The sequence below is a fragment of the Ovis aries genome, chromosome 3 (genome assembly GCF_016772045.2).
Source record: "Ovis aries strain OAR_USU_Benz2616 breed Rambouillet chromosome 3, ARS-UI_Ramb_v3.0, whole genome shotgun sequence".
NCBI lineage: Eukaryota > Metazoa > Chordata > Mammalia > Artiodactyla > Bovidae > Ovis > Ovis aries.
Window position 1 is genome coordinate 50,737,032 of NC_056056.1, and position 17,874 is coordinate 50,754,905.

The window sequence follows — 17,874 nt, forward strand, 5'->3', positions numbered from 1 at the left end:
CCTGCTGGAGACCCTAGTTCAATTCCTGAGTTGGGAAGATCTCCTGGAGAAGGGAAAGGCTACTCACTGCAGTTTTCATGGGGTTCCTTGGTGGCTCAGATGGTGAAGAACCTGCCTCGAATGTGGGAGGCCTGGGTTTGATCCTAGGGTTTGGAAGATCCCTGGAGGAGGGCATTGCAACCCACTCCAGTATTCTAGCCTGGAGAATCCCCAAGGACAGAGGAGCCTGGTGGGCTACAGTCCATGGGATTGCGAAGAGTCAGACATGACTGAGCAACTAAGCACAGCACAGCACAATTACCTGATCATTCCTTAGGAAGCATCACTGTGTACAAAGCTAGGGGAGGTGATGGAATTCCAGCTGAGCTATTTCAAATCCTAAAAGCTGATGCTGTGAGAGTGCTGCACTCAATATGCTAGCAAATTTGGAAAACTCAGCAGTGGCCACAGGACTGGAAAAGGTCAGTTTTCATTCCAACCCCAAATAAAGGCAATGCCAAAGAATGTTCAAACTACCATACAGTAGCACTCATCTCACTGTTAGTAAAGTAATGCTCAAAATTCTCCAAGCGAGGCTTCACCAAAAATTTCCAGATGTTCAAGCTGGATTTAGAAAAGGCAGAGGAACCAACATCCATTGGATCATTGTAAAAGCAAGAGACTTCAAGAAAAAGACATATTTCTGCTTTATTGACTACACCAAAGCCTTTGACTGTGTGAATCACAAGAAACTGGAAAATTCTAAAAGAGGTGGGAATACCAGACCACCTGACCTGCCTCTTGAGAAATCTGTATGCAACTCAGGAAGCAACAGTTAGAACTGGACATGGAACAACAGACTTGTTCCAAATTGGGAAAGGAGTACATCAAAATTGTATATTGTCACCCTACTTATTTAACTTATATGGAGAGTACATCATGCAAACTGCCAGGCTGCATGAAGCACAAGCTGAAATCAAGATTGCTGGGAGAAATATTAATAACCTCAGATACGCAAATGACACTACCTTTATGGGAGAAAGTGAAGAAGAACTAAAGAGCCTCTTGATGAAAGTGAAAGAGGAGAGTGAAAAAGTTGGCTTAAAGCTCAACATTCAGAAAACTAAGATCATGACATCTGGTCCCATCCCTTCACGGCAAATAGATGGGGAAACAGTGGAAACAGTGAGAGACTTTTTTGGGGGGGCTTCAAAATCACTACCGATGGTGATTGCAGGCATGAAATTAAAAGACACTTGCTCCTTGGAAGAAACGTTATGACCAACCTATACAGCATATTAAAAAGCTGAGACATTACTTTGCCAACAAAGGTTTGTCTAGTCAAGGCTATGGTTTTTCCAGTAGTCATGTATGGATGTGAAAGTTGGACTATAAAGAAAGCTGAGCACCACAGAATTGATGCTTTTGAACTGTGGTATTGGAGAAGACTCTTGAGAGTCTCCTGGACTGCAAGGAGATCCACCAGTCCATCCTAAAGGAAATCAGTCCTGAATATTCATTGCTAGGACTGATGCTGAAGCTGAAACTCCAGTACTTTGGCCACCTGATGCGAAGAACTGACTGATTGGAAAAGATCCTGATGCTGGGAAAGGTTGAAGGCAGGAGGATAAGGGAATGGCAGGGGATGAGATGGTTTGATGACATTACTGACTTGATGGACATGAGTTTGAGTAAGCTCCAGGAGTTGGCGATGGACAGGGAAGCCTAGTATGCTTCAGTCCACGGGGTCGCAAAGAGTTGGACACGACTAAGCAGCTAAACTGAACTGACCTGACGTCAAGAACAAAGGATCTTATACCAAGAAGTTTCCAACAACTAAACATACCCCTCCTTCACCTTTCCTAGAAAAAGGCTTTGCTAGAGTTTTCTGTTAATTTGAGGGTTTTACAGCATAAGCCACCCACCTGCTTTCAGGGTCTTGCAATAAACCTTTCTCTGTTTCAAACTGACATTTTGGTATTGTTTGACCTCAGTGTGCATCAGGCACATGGACTTGTGTTTTGATAACTGATACATATCAGCTGAAGCAAGAAATCACTTTTGGAAAGAGTGAGATAAGATAGGATGAAACTTTAGGTGTTTCAAAATAATTCTTTAAAAAAAAATCTTTTAGAAATTGGCACATAGTTGACAGTTGTTTTGAGGATAGGAACATAGATACGCTGCCATTCTATTCATGCTCATACTTTTTGTAGGCTGGCTGTGTTCACAGTTAACAGTCATCAACAACCTGTGTGAGGATTTGTGTCTGGTGGGCTCTGGCCAGCAGCATTTGGTACTCAGGGAAGAAGGGAGGGGCTGCCACTGCCTTTATATAGCTGCTCATCTAGGGAGGAGGGAGACATTAAGTACAGAATTAAGCAGACAGTTATCCAGTTTCATTTGTGAACAGCACTATAAAAGTGTGAGATCATATCTTGGGGGTACCTAATAAGAAGAGATGGCAAGAATACACAAAAGAACTGTACAAAAAAGATCTTCACGACCCGGATAATCACAATGGTGTGATCACTCATCTAGAGCCAGACATCCTGGAATGTGAAGTCAAGTGGGCCTTAGAAAGCATCACTACAAACAAAGCTAGTGGAGGTGATGGAATTCCAGTAGAGTTATTCCAAATCCTGAAAGATGATGCTGTGAAAGTGCTGTACTCAATATGACAGCAAATTTGGAAAACTCAGCAGTGGCCACAGGACTGGAAAAGGTCAGTTTTCATTCCAATCCCAAAGAAAGGCAATGCCAAAGAATGCTCAAACTACCGCACAATTGTACTCATCTCACACGCTAGTAAAGTAATGCTCAAAATTCTCCAAGCCAGGCTTCAGCAATACGTGAACCGTGAACTTCCTGATGTTCAAGCTGGTTTTAGAAAAGGCAGAGGAACCAGAGATCAAATTGCCAACATGTGCTGGATCATGGAAAAAGCAAGAGAGTTCCAGAAAAACATCCATTTCTGCTTTATTGACTATGCCAAAGCCTTTGACTATGTGGATCACAAGAAACTGGAAAATTCTGAGAGAGATGGGAATACCAGACCACCTAACCTGCCTCTTGAGAAATCTGTATGCAGGCCAGGAAGCAACAGTTAGAACTGGACATGGAACAACAGACTGGTTCCAAATAGGAAAAGGAGAACGTCAAGGCTGTATATTGTCACCCTGCTTATTTAACTTCTATGCAGAGTACATCATGAGAAATGCTGGACTGGAAGAAACACAAGCTGGAATCAAGATTGCCGGGAGAAATATCAATCACCTCAGATATGCAGATGACACCACCCTTATGGCAGAAAGTGAAGAGGATCTAAAAAGCCTCTTGATGAAAGTAAAAGAGGAGAGTGAAATAGTTGTTTTAAAGCTCAACATTCAGAAAACAAAGATCATGGCATCTGGTCCCATCACTTCAAGGGAAATAGATGGGGAAACAGTGGAAACAGTATCAAACTTTATTTTTCTGGGCTCCAAAATCACTGCAGATAGTGATTGCAGCCACAAAATTAAAAGATGCTTACACCTTGGAAGAAAAGTTATGACCAACCTAGATAGTATATTCAAAAGCAGAGACATTACTTTGCTTTGTAAGGTCCGTCTAGTCAAGGCTATGGTTTTTCCAGTAGTCATATATGGATGTGAGAGTTGGACTGTGAAGAAGGCTGAGCACCGAAGAATTGATGCTTTTGAACTGTGGTGTTGGAGAAGACTCTTGAGAGTCCCTTGGACTACAAGGAGATCCAACCAGTCCATTCTAAAGGAGATCAGCCCTGGGATTTCTTTGGAAGGAATGATGCTCAAGCTGAAACTCCAGTACTTTGGCTACCTCATGCGAAGAGTTGACTCATTGGAAAATACTTTGATGCTGGGAGGAATTGGGGGCAGGAGGAGAAGGGGACGACTGAGGATGAGATGGCTGGATGGCATCACTGACTCGATGGACGTGAGTCTGAGTGAACTCCGGGAGTTGCTGATGGATAGGGAGGCCTGGTGTGCTGCGATTCATGGGGTGGCAAAGAGTCAGACACGACTGAGCGACTGAACTGAACTGAATAACCAGAGGTCAGGAAAAGCTTCTGTGAATGGGCTAGATGTTTATAGTCAGATAATGCGGAAAAATCTTAAGTAGTGGGGCTAGTAAAATGCGCAGGTGGAAATTCTGAAGAGTGAATTTGAAGAGGTAATCACAGCTGGGTTCATTTACCTAACCATTTCCACAGTTAGTCATTTTTGCAGGGAGCATTTAATTCCTTATAGTAGGAGAGGCATAAATCTTGATGTTATTAAGAATGTGTTTTTCATCTTTTTCAGTTGACTTATACAAGTCAGTGATATAAATAACCATTCACACTTTTGAAAAAAAGTGATTAGTTGCTCAGTTGTCTCCAACTGTTTGTGTTCCCATGGGCTGCTAACTCCTGCCAACCCGAGGCTCCTTTGCCTGTGGAATTCTCAAGGCAAGAATACTGGAGTGGGTAACCATCCTTTCTTCAGGGGATCTTCCCGACCCAGGGTTTGAACCTGGGTCTCCCACATTGCAGGCAGATTCTTTACTGTCTGAGCCACCATGGTTAATCCCGATTTTTGTCATTCCGAGTTAATCATGCATTCAAAATCAGTATATTGACATGTGAAGTCTGTTGGTTACCTCTCTTGCCTGTGGTAGACTTGTCCTAGATGCCAAAGTTTAACTGCTTGAACCCTGTAGAACCAGCCAAGTTTTCACCTGTGGTGCAGAAAATGTTATTCCAGAATGCTTTACAGTCAGCACATTTTCCACAGTGCTGATGGAAAGTGATCTTAGCAACTGTTTGATTATTTCAAAAGCATGTTTATGGTCGAGTAGACAATACTGGTAGAATAAATGTATCCTGAGTACAATATTCCATATGTCAGAGACTGGCCCAAATGGTCATTTTTCCCTGAATATCTTTGACTAATCCAAATCAGACCAAGATATATATTGTAGGACACATTTTATATTTGTTTTACTGATAACTAAGAAGAGTTGACTCATTGGAAAAGACGATGCTGGGAGGGATTGGGGGCAGGAGGAGAAGGGGACAACAGAGGATGAGACAGCTGGATGGCATCACCGATTCAATTTACGTGAGTCTGAGTGAACTCCAGGAGTTGGTGATGGACAGGGAGGCCTGGTGTGCTGCGATTCATGGGGTCACAAAGAGTCGGACACTGAGCGACTGGACTGAACTGAACTGAAGAGGAAGCTGCTTGGATTTTAATAAATGCTGTCCTCAAATACTTTTGAACAGCAGATGCTAAATTAGAATCCTCAGCTTGTTTTTGGTTGTTTTTATTGTTAGGTAGACCGTTTTCATCACAAACAAGTGTATGAGCACCTGCTTTATAAATCTTGCCTCGTTAGTGTAGAGGCAACCCACAGTTTGTAGTACTAAAGATTCACTCTTAGGATACAATGTGCTCTGCTTTGTTAAGTCACTTCACTCATATCTGACTCTTTGCAACCCTATGGATTGTAGCTTACCAGGCTCCTCTGTTCATGGAACAAGAACACTGGAGTGGGTTTGCCATGTTGTCCTCCAGGGGATCTTCCCAACCCAGGGATCGAAGTTGCCTCTCTTATGTCTCCTGCATTAGCAGGTGGGTTCTTACCACTAGTGCCACCTGGGAAGACCAAGATATAATATAGTACACTGTTTATTTTATTTCTAGCTATTTTATTTTTAATTTTCTTTTAAACTTATAGCCAATTAAAAATGTTGTGGTAGTTTCAGGTGGACAGCAAAGGGATTCAGCCATACATATACATGTATCCACTCTCCCTACAGTACACTATTTAAAAAGATGTTTCTTTAAAAAGATAAGTGAGGGTTGCACATCGAATGTTAATTTATACTTTTTTTAAGGTTAAAAATATTATTCAGATTACTCTTAAGTTCTGTTGCTTGACTTCAGTCACTAGGAATGAGAGCATGAAACAAGTAAAGCATTATTTGATTTTTAAAAATGATTTAGGCCTAATATTAATAGAAAAATAACCTAGCAACTCAAAGAATGAATCAAATTTAGAAAATGTTAAGAAAATCTGATGGATTCCCCATTTTAACTGTCAGCGTAGGAAATTGTGATTTATGTTCTCTTTTGTTACATTTGCTGTGAATCATTCAAATTGAAGAAGTCATGGATCTAGGATTTATAAAGATGAAAACTTAAATCCTTGAATCAGAGAAATTAATGTTCATATTCTTGTTAATAAATGTTTGTGAGAATGGTAGGTTTATTTTTATAAGATAATGTAGTATTGTTTCCTAAATTTATAGGCATGGCAAAAGAATGTAAAATACCAACCTTTAAGAAACATTCTTATGTGAATATTAATAAATTTCATTGAAGTACAATGGAATTTGTTAGTGATTCAAGTTAATTTTACATGATTTTGTATCTAAACCGTCTTGATATACTACTCTTTTTCCTTGGGCATTGACTTCAATTGATTTCTTCACAAATACTGAAAACAATTTTGTAGTGCTCCAGTTGGCCACCCAATTTTGCTAAGATGAAAACATCCACCATTTTGATGAAACTGTTTGATGTTTAGGTCAAAAAATGCTTGTTTACATGAGTGCTGAGTCCTATCTCCTTTTTAGAATGAGAATGTGTGATTAAGCTTCAACCTGAGAAAGTTATGTCTGACTTACAAATCTTTTCTGGGCTTATTTATCACCCTGCAGTTTTCAGTAAAACTGTTTCCAAACTTTCAGAATGTGTACATAACATGGTCTGTGGGGTGTCACAGTCCTTTTATAGTAGGAAGAGATAACTACAAGTTTTAGAGGTTGTTCTAAATACCTTTACTCAGTGGCCTGTAATTCTTGGTTTTTTAAAAATACAGATAATATAACAATAATCGAACTAGATCTACTGTTTTCAAGAGGAAACAAACTTCCTGTGCTTGCTCCTCTGTATTTCAGGTACTGTATCATGAGTGAAGGTCACTCAGTTGTGACCGACTCTTTGTGACCCCATGGACTGTAGTCCATGGAATTCTCTAGGCCAGAATACTGGGATGGGTATCTGTTGCCTTCTCCAGGGAATATTCCCAACCCAGGGGTCGAATCCAGGTCCCACATTGCAGGCATATTCTTTACCAGCTGAGCCACCAGGAAAGCATGTGGTTGGCTTTTTACTTTAAACACTCTAGGTAAGAATTGGAGACCAGTGGATAGAGGGGATTGTGATTAATAATAATAAAAGATGACATTTATTAGGAGTCCACTATGTGCCATATTCTTTTTTAAGCAATATACTTGGATTATCCTTTTGATCTCCACTAGTCTCATTATATTGGCACTATTATTGCCAGCCGCATTTTATTGTTGGGAAGTGAAATATAGTCAGAAAACTTGCTTAAGGTCAGTGAGCGATCACACACAAGGTCTGAATTCAAACAAGAGCAAGCTATCTGACTGTATAGCCTGGCCTCTTCGCACGAGGCTGTACTGCTGCTGATCAACACCTTGGATTTGTGAAACTCTGCATGCGGGTGTCCTAAGTTGCTTCAGTTGTGTCTGACTCTTTGTGACCCTATTGACTGGTAGCCTGCCAGGTTCCTTTGACACTGAGATTCTCCAGGCAAGAATACTGGAATGGGTTGCCATGCCCTCCTCCAGGGGATCTTCCCATCCCAGGGATAGAACCCATATCTCTCTTACATCTCCTGCATTAACAGACATGTTCTTTACCAGTCGTACCACCTGGGAAGCCCTTTTGAAGCTCTGAAAGTGAAAGTGAAAGTCACTCAGTTGTGTCTGACTCTTTGCAACCGCATGGATTATATAGTCCATGGAATTCTCCAGGCCAGAATACTAGAGTGGGTAGCCTTTCCCTTCTCCAGGGGATCTTCCCAACCCAGGGATCGAACCCAGGTCTCCCGAATTACAGGCAGATTCTTTACCAGCTGAGCCACAGGGAAGCCCTGAGTAAATGTACTAAAGTTCATTGAATATACATTATTGTAAATGGGATGACTTTGTAGCTTAATGTAGGCCAAATATCACTTTTTGCCTATTCATATTTTTGCATTTTTCATGGGAAATATAGGACAGAGAATCCCATTTTCTCTAAACCTTATGAGAAGAGAGTGAACAAAATAGAGAGGTACTAAATTCAATTCAGCAAGCAGTCTGCTCTTGAAATTGTTGTTTTGGGAAACCTAGGAATACTTCTGGAAGATGTGACCAAAGAAATAATACACAGAGATTAAAAATGAAACATATAATTGTTTAAATGGGAGACTGATGGTGGATGTATAGCATTGAAAAGTAAGCCAGATGTTAACAGAAATGTCTTTATTTGTTGTGTTATTTTATTTGTCTTATCTGTTTTATTCGTTGTGTTATTTATTTCTGCTAAGTCATGGTATAAGAATTCCACGTTGTTGAAACACAAAAAAATCATAGTACGTTTCAGTGATATTTTTTCTTTCAGTTTGAGATGTAATTGACATACACTACTATAATTTTAAGGTATACAGCGTAATGATTTGACTTACGTATATCATCAAATGATTATCACAGTACGTTTAGTGAACATCCATTATCTCATACAGATACAAGATTAAAGAAAGAAAAAGAATATTTTCCTTGTGATGACAACTCCTAGAATTTACCCTTATAACAACTTTCATGTATAACATACAGCATCGTTAGTTATATTTACTGTCTTGTACATTCTGTCCCTATTATTTATCTTATAATTGCAAGTTTGTGCTTTCTGAATTCCTTCATCTGATTCTCCCTCCCCCAACCTCTGACTGTGATAACCACAAATCTGACCCCTTTTTCTGAGTTTGTGTTTGAAATATAATTGACCTGTAAAACTATATTAATTCCTGTTACACGATGCTTCTATACATTTTTAAGTGTAAAGATAAGTCTAGTTATAATATGTTACCATACGAAGGTATCACATAGCTGTTGACTTTATTCCCCACATTACACACTTCATACCCTTGATTCATTTATTTTGCACACTTCATACCCATGACTCATTTATTTTGCACCTCTCAATACCAGACCACCTGACCTGCCTCTTGAGAAACCTGTATGCAGGTCAGAAAGCAACAGTTAGAACTGGACATGGAACAGCAGACTGGTTCCAAATAGGAAAAGGAGTATGTCAAGGCTCTATATTGTCACCCTGCTTATTTAACTTCTATGCAGAGTACATCATGAGAAACGCTGGGCTGGAGGAACCACAAGCTGGAATCAAGATTGCTGGGAGAAATATCAATAACTTCAGATATGCAGATGACACCACCCTAATGGCAGAAAGTGAAGAGGAACTCAAACGCCTCTTGATGAAAGTGAAAGAGGAGAGTGAAAAAGTTGGCTTAAAGCTCAACATTCAGAAAACAAAGATCATGGCATCTGGTCCTATCACTTCATGGCAAATAGATGGCAAAACAGTGGAAATAGTGGCTGACTTTATTTTTCGGGGCTCCAAAATCACTGCAGATGGTGATTGCAGCCATGAAATTAAAGGATGCATACTCCTTGGAAGGAAAGTTATGACCAAACTAGACAGCATGTTAATAAAAAGAGACATTACTTTGTCAACAAAGGTCCATCTATTCAAGGCTATGGTTTTTCCAGCAGTCATGTATGGTTGTGAGAGTTGGACTATAAAGAAAGCTGAGTACCAAAGAATTGATGCTTTTGAACTGTGGTGTCAGAGAAGACTCTTGAGAGTCCCTTGGACTGCAAGGAGATTGAGCCAGTCCATCCTGAAGGAGATCAGTCCTGGGTGTTCATTGGAAGGACTGATGTTGAAGTTGAAGAGCTGACTCATTTGAAAAGACCCTGATGCTGGGAGGGATTGAGGGCATGAGGAGAAGGGGACGATAGAGGATGAGTTGGTTGGATGGCATCACCGACTCAATGGACATGGGTTTGGGTGGACTCTGGCAGTTGATGATGGACAAGGAGGCCTGGCGTGCTGCGGTTCATGGGGTCACAAAGAGTCGGATACGACTGAGTGACTGAACTGAACTGAACTGAACTGAATCTCCTTCACTTGTTTCTTTCTTCCGCTCACCACCTTCCTCTCTGGCAACCTCCAGTTTGTTCTCTTATATACTAATATATCTGTTTATATTATGTTTATTCACTTGGTTTTTTGTAGGTTCCCCATATAAGTGAAATGATATAGTATTTGTCTTTTTCTGGCTTATTTCACTTAGCATCATACCCTTTAGTCTATCCATGTTGTAGAAAGTGGCACTAATTTCATTCTTTTATTTTTATGGCTGATTTTTATATATATATATCTAAATACCTGTATCTATATATATAAAGAAGTTATGTATTTATATATAAATTCTTTATCCATTCTTTTATTGATAGATGGGGCTTCCCTAGTAGCTCAGTTGGTACCCTGGTGGCTCAGCTGGTAAAGAATCGGCCTGCAATGTGGGAGACCTGGGTTCGATCCAGTTTGGGAAGATCCCCTGGAGAAGGGAACAGCTCCCCACTCCAGTATTCTGGCCTGGAGAATTCCATGGACTGTAGAGTCCATGAAGTCACAAAGAGTTGAACACAACTGAGTGACTTTCACTTTCACTTTAGATTGCTTCCATATCTTAACTATTGTAAATAATGCTGTGGTAAATACAGGCATATGTCTTTTCAAATTAGTATTTCTGTTTTCTTCAGATAAATACCCAGGAGTGGAATTGCTAGATCATATAATGGTTCTATTTTTAATGTTTTGAGGAATCTCCATACTATTTTCCATAGTGGCTGCACCTGTTTACATTCCCACCAACAGTGTGAGGGTTCTCTTTTTCCTCTGTTGTCTCCAACACTGTTATTTCTTGTCTTTTTGCCATTCTGACAGATATGAGGTGATAGCTCACTGTGGTTTTGATTTGCATTTCCCTGATGGTTAGTCACATTTATCATCTTTTTCTTTTTTTTTTTTGAGAACTAAAATTATATGACATTTTTATTTTAGGATGCGAAAACAAAAATGAGCAAACAAACAAACAAAAAACTTGAAATAGGCTTGTCAAATGGTGTAAATTCATCCTTTCCATGGAAGCAGAAGGCAGATCCTACCACAAAGAGAAGATGCTTAATTAATGGAGGTCAAATTTTAAAAGTACAATTGAAATAAAAATAATGAGGCATAACTTCTGAAAATACTAGGTTTTATTCACCTCCCTAAGATAATCAATAACCGTACTATTAGTTAATCGGCTTCTCTTATAGTAAATAATGTCACCTGACATACAAAAACCTGTTAATCTAAATTATCAGATGTAGTCTTACTGAAATTCTTAACCATATACTTGTCTTGACAAGTTTTGCTTTCGAACGATGAATTGTCTTAATGCAAGTCATTGTATTACTGTAACAAAGTAATGAAAGGCACAGCTCTTGCAAGCAAACTGAAACCCATTCAACCAGCTGAAAAATACTTTGGTTCTTCAGGAAAAACTTAGCAAGACAAAAATCGGGTTCATTTCACAGTTCTGTTCACTTTCATAGCTTTAATCTAACAGTTACATGATAAAAATATTCCAAGAAGAACCAAACTATAGCAACGGACGAACATGCGTGAGAGATTCTGCGCACTCGATGCAGCTGGCAGAAAACTAGTTAAAATGCTAAGTAGAACAAATCTGGTCTTTAAAATATCAGTTCCTTTCCTTTAAAAAACTTCTGAGTCTACCAAGAAAATACGAAACATAAGGCTGTAAGTAAATAATAGCTGTGTTTAGGCTATTACAGTGCAGGTTATCCTCAGGGCCTCATACATCCTGCTTCACTGCTGCTTGCACTCTGCTGGGTTCTGATCCTTCTTGGGTCATAGTCTGGATCATTTTCCTCATCTCCTTCTTCCCCTTCCTCATCCGCTTCTTCACCTTCTTCATCATAATCATCATCATCTTCAGTAGCTTCTCCAGTAAAGTATAACACTGATCTTGGGATTATACGCTCACGTAAAGTGTCCAATTTCAAAAGTCTGCAGCGAGGATAGCTTCAGAATCATCATCCAGATCTCCACTCAGGAACTTCAGGAGGCAAAATTAAAGAAAGAGTTATTAGAAACTGTTTTGGTCACAGTACGAACTGTCCCACGTCCCTTGTGTTTTTGCTTCTTAATCGTTTTCAAAGTGACATTCTTCCTTTTCCAATCTATCTGGCACCCTGTACAACCCATAATTTCTGGTCCATCAAAAGGGATCAGAATCATCTGGTTTTGATCTCATCCTATATGTCTTTGTCAACACTTCATTGGTGAAATATTCATTGGGTTCAAAGTGAAATTCTAAGACAAAACTCATGGGTTGACCAGCATCTGAGAACTCCACTGTAATATCTTTCAAGTGCTTCAGAATAGGCTCATCATGTTCTGAACCATATCACTGAGCAAGTCGACATTCTTAAAAAGGGTCAGCCAAAACTCAGAATTCCTTGGGATCTTCTTTTCTTCATCCTTTTCATCTTCAATCTTGGCCTTTTTAGCCCGAAATTTCATCGTCCTCATCTGGTTTCCATTCATTCTTCTGTAGGTTCATAAATGGCATTAATGATCTCAAATCGCTTATCAAACAGAGGCTGATAAAGAACAGCATACTTCAAGATCATGAACTTCCTCATAGAATTTGGCTTCTATCTGTACATTTAACTTGAAGGTTTTGAGCATTCACTCGTCTTTTAACTACCCTAGGCAAGCTTTCAATGTATCCTGTTGGTGTTTCTACCAGACCATCGTCTTTCTTGAAGGGCTGCAGAATCTGAGGATTTTGCATCATCTGAACAGTCAGCTGACGCGCTTTGATTTTTGTTTCTTCACCAGTTTCTTCTTCTACTTCTTCAACATCATCCAAATCTTGATCAAGTTCAGACTGTTCTTTGTTGTCGATGTCTGCCATGTTGTACAAATGCCAAGTATCGGCAGTGACTCAGGGCGGCGGCGGGAGGAGCAGGAGGCGGCGCCGCGAGCAGATGGCGCTAAAAAAGCTATCATCTTTTTCATGTGACTGTTGGTCGTCTGTATGTCTTTGAAAGAATGTATAGTCAGATCCTCTGTCCATTTTTTAATTGCTTTTTTCTTCATATTGAGTTATATGAATTCTTTTCATATTTGGATAGTGATTCCTTATTGGATATATCATCTGCAAACACCTCCCATTAAGTAGTTTGCCTTTCCATTTTGTTTATAGTTTCCTTCCCTGTGCAAAAGCACTTTAGTTTGACTTTGTCACACTTGTTTATTTTTGCTTTTGCTTTTTTTGTCTAAGGAAATGTATCCCCTCCCCAGAAGAAATTACTAAGACTGATGCCAAAGAGTTTCCTGCCTATTTTTCTTCTAGAAGTTTTATGATTTCAATCTATTTTGAATTTATTTTTGTTCATGTTGTGAGAAAGTAGTCCAGTTTGATTCTTTTGCATATGGTTGTCCAATTTTCCCAACACCATTTATTAAAGAGTCTGTCATTTCTTCATTGTATATTCTTGCCTCCTTTGTCATAGATTAATTCCCCTTATATGTGTGGGTTCATTTCTGGGCTCAGAGATATTTTTGCATGTTTATTAACTAACTTGATAGAAAGCACTTTGGATTATATATGTATTCCTTATTCTGAAATGTCAAATGCAGTTAATCTAAAGATATTAAAATTTCCATTTTAATACTTTACAAACATTTTCCTAAGAATTGATTGGTTATAACCAATTCTGTCTCTGGGAGAGATCCACATTTTATGGACCCTAGAAAATACTCAATTTGAAGCCCTTATTACTCAAGAAAATGAATAAGAATTAGGAATATGAAAATAGGTAGAAATGTGGATGTTTATTTAGAATGAGAAGTCACAATAAAATATGAATTTTAGAAGACTGATAAATATCACAAATATAATAAAATTCAAAAAATTTAATAATATTCTTATTAACTACCTAACATCAATGTTATACTTTTCTTTTTGGCTGCATACCTTTTGATCACCTTTTCATATGCAAAAGTTTATAATTTTGTGTGTGTGTGTGTGTGTGTGTGTGTGTGTGTGTGTGACAAAGTTTTATTAAAGTATAAAGGAGATAGAGAAAGCTTCTGACATAGGCATCAGAAGGGGGCAGAAAGAGTGCCCCCTGCTAGTCTTCAGCTGGATGTTGTATAGTAACCGAAGTGAAGTGAAGTCGCTCAGTCATGTCTGACTCTTTGCGACCTCATGGACTGTAGCCTACCAGGCTCCATCCGTGGGATTTTCCAGGCAAGAATACTGGAGTGGGTTGCCATTTCCTTCTCCAATGCATGAAACTGAAAAGTGAAAGTGAAGTCGCTCAGTCATATCCAACTCTTAGTGACCCCATGGACTGCAACCTACCAGGCTCCTCCATCCATGGGATTTTCCAGGCAAGAGTACTAGAGTGATTTTATGACACTTGTTAGTCAGCTGGTGGCTGAAGAGAAAGTATATTTAGTGTATTCTGTAATATTTGTTGACATCAATGTTTTGTGTAAAATTATCAAGAAATTTAATATTTTTTCTAGCATGTGCATAAATCAATCCTCTTTTTAATTGGATTCTCAAATAACCAGCATGCCTGTTAATTAATTTTCTGTGAAAATTTTTTCTTTTAGTAACTTTAGCTTATGTATAATCTGACAAAGTTTGGTATAATTTATTTTTAAATGTCAGAATAATTTCTTTTGACTTGATTTCATTGTTTATGTTTGTCATCTTTGTCCCATATCCATTAAATTTTCTCCTGAATATTCTTTCTGTTTTTTAAAAAACGCATTTAAAAATGACTTAAACAGCTGACTTTTCTATATAAAAAAGTTGAGCCCATATTTATTGAAATATTCCATGATTTAAAAGGCAATGGACTAATTGGACTTCATTAAATATTTCACTTTGATCAAAAGCTTGCTAAAAATATAGTACATTTTAAATTACATGTGCTGTGTTATGGAATGTATTCCTGACATTCCTCTCCTGACAGGAGAAACTGTTTTGCCGAGGTGGAAATGGAAACTGACCATTGTGTACAAGTTTACACCTCTTGTGTTTGAAGGAATTGCCCCAGACTAAGTTGTGATGATGTACATTTTAAACTTTTTTTCTCCTACATTATACACATACATGCACTTCTATATGTGTGTATATACAGGCTTCTCAGGTAGCTCACCAGTAAAGAATCCACCTGCAATGCAGGAGATGTGGGTTCGAACCCTGGGTTGGGAAGATTTGCTGGAGGAGGGCATGGCCACCCACTCCAGTATTCTTGCCGGGAGAATGCCATGGACAGAAGAGCCTGGTGGGCTACTGTCCATAGGGTTGCAGAATCGGACACAACTGATACCAGTTAGCGTGCATGCACGTTAGGCTTATATTGGAGCCACTTAATATATTCTAATTTAACTTTTCTTTATTTTTCATTTATTAATCTTTCTATGCTTTCTTCATTCATTTTCTCTGTAGTTTGGCATTTGTCCAGTCTACCTCATTAATGTTTACAATTTTCATTTTCAGATTTCTGTTTGGCTATATTTAATCAGATAGCTCTATCTGACTCATTCACCATTTTGCTACTTAATTCATGGTTTGCTTTATGTTTATTACTCCTTCTTTTATATTTCTAAAGGCTCTAAGTCTACTGTGTCAATTTGAATGAACTTAACCAATAGTGATAAAGTCATGGAACCTTTCTTGTTTCTGAGTGAAAAATCTGGAGAAAAGCAGGCCAGGTTCATTAGAGGCTCCATGAGGCCATCAGGGGCCCAGCCTCTTGTTCTTATCTCATCACTCTAGAGTGTTAGTGCCTCTTAGGGGTCAAAAATTGCCTGTTCTCATATGAAAGTTGGTTTTAAAGCACTAAGTAAGAGAAATAGTATCAAAAATTCTTTTTCTCTCCAGAGAGAAAAATCTCTCCAGTAAATTGTTCAGTTCAGTTCAGTCACTCAGTCATGTCCTACTTTTTGTGACCCTATGAATTGCAACATGCCAGGCCTCCCTGTCCATCACCAACTCCCGGAGTTCACTCAAACTCACGTTCATCGAGTCGGTGATGCCATCCAGCCATCTCATCCTCTGTTGTCCTCTTCTCCTCCTGCCCCCAAACCCCCCCCCCCCCCCCACCATCGGAATCTTTTCCAGTGAGTCAACTCTCCACATAATGTGGCCAAAGTACTGGAGTTTCAGCGTTAGCATAATTCCTTCCAAAGAACACCCAGGACTGATCTCCTTTAGAATGGACTGCTTGGATCTCCTTGTTAGACCCCAGTAAATCCCCTCTCATGTCCCTTTGATCAGAGTGAGGCCTACACACAGGACACATACAGAAACACACCCTTAGCCCAATGACTGACAGACAGGAAGGGGCTGGGTAAGCCTTAAGCCTTGAGGAATGTGCAGAGGCTGGGCACCTAATGCCTCAGGCATGGAGCAAGGGGGTGTATTCCTTAAGCAACAACCAATATGTCTGCTACATGCTTATTTAAAAAATTTTTTCAGAAGATCCCACTTTGTTTGACTTTCCTCAGAGGTGAGTTTTCCCAATGTGTATTAATTTTTGCTTAAGATTTTCTCATATTCCATTCTCTTTTCCCTGCAAGTATTCTTTTCACAGTAGTTAAAGGATTGCTTCCATCTGCTTGGTGTTCAGAACCAGTTCTTAGAGGTGATGATTTGAGGTAACTTATGAGGTATTAATATGTAATTCCTGTGTCAGTGAGAAGTTTAGTTTGCTGATGAAGAAAAAGAAAATAAAACGCCTGAGTTTGGAATTAGCAAATGCAAACTATTATGTGGAGAATGGATAAATAACAAGTGAAAGTGTTAGTTGCTCAGTTTTGTCCAACTCTTTGTGACCCCATGGACTGTGGCTCTTGAGCCTCCTCTGTCCATGCAGTTCCCCAGACTAGAGTGGGTAGCCAGTCCCTTCTCCAGGGGATCTTTACCATCTGAGCCACTATGGTTAATTCAGACTTTTTGTCATTCTGAGTTAATCATGGATTAAACATCAAGAATACTGGAGTGAGTAGCCATTCCCTTCTCCAGGGGATCTTCCTGACCCACAGTTCAAACCTGAGTCTCCTGCATTGCAGGCAGCTTCTGTATCATCTGAGCCATGTGGAGAGCCCCATAAATGACAAGATCCTATTGTATATAACAGGGAACTATACTCATTGGTATATCTGCCAATTTAATATCAGTAGAGCAGGCAACAGCAGCAGGGGTGTTTTTCATGACACACCTATTGAAATGTGATGCTATATTTAGGCAATTTATTAACAACTATTCACCCACAATATTAAGGAGCCTCAAATAAGGTGTGGAAAAGAATATGATAAAGGATGGATTCTAGAAAAATGATACTGATGAACCTCTTCACAGGGCCGAAATAGAGACACAGACATAGAGAATAGATTTTTGGATACAGTGAGGGAAGGAGAGGGTGGGATGAATTAAGAGATTAGCACTGGCACATATACACTATCATGTGTAAAATATATAAGCTGTGTTCTGCGATGACCTAGAGGGGTAGGATGGGGGAGCAATGCGAGGGAGGCTCAAGAAGAAGGGGAAACATGTATACTTATAGCTGATTCATGTTTTTGTACAGCAGAAACCAACATAACATTGTAAAGCAATTGTCCTCCAATTTAAAAAATATATATATGCGTGTGTGTGTGTGTGTGTAACTGAATCACTGTGCTGTACCGCAGGTATTAACACAATGTTGAAATCAGCTATACTTGAATAAAATGAATTTTAGAAAAATGCATGAGGTTTGCCTCTTAAACCCTAAAAGCAGTGCTCTTAAATGTTCTTTCATGTAAGTTCTGTAACATTTGTTCCCTGAATAAATGCCTCATCTGCCCTCTT

General features: G+C 39.2%; 1 protein-coding gene and 1 pseudogene across 4 annotated transcripts in view; one reads left to right on the forward strand and one right to left on the reverse strand.

The window, feature by feature from the left end:
• CTNNA2 (catenin alpha 2) overlaps positions 1-17,874 on the forward strand; it is a 1,404,594-nt gene that overhangs the window by 122,620 nt on the left and 1,264,100 nt on the right. The window lies entirely within an intron of this gene.
• On the reverse strand, positions 10,959-13,001 carry LOC101113111 (nucleosome assembly protein 1-like 1; annotated as a pseudogene).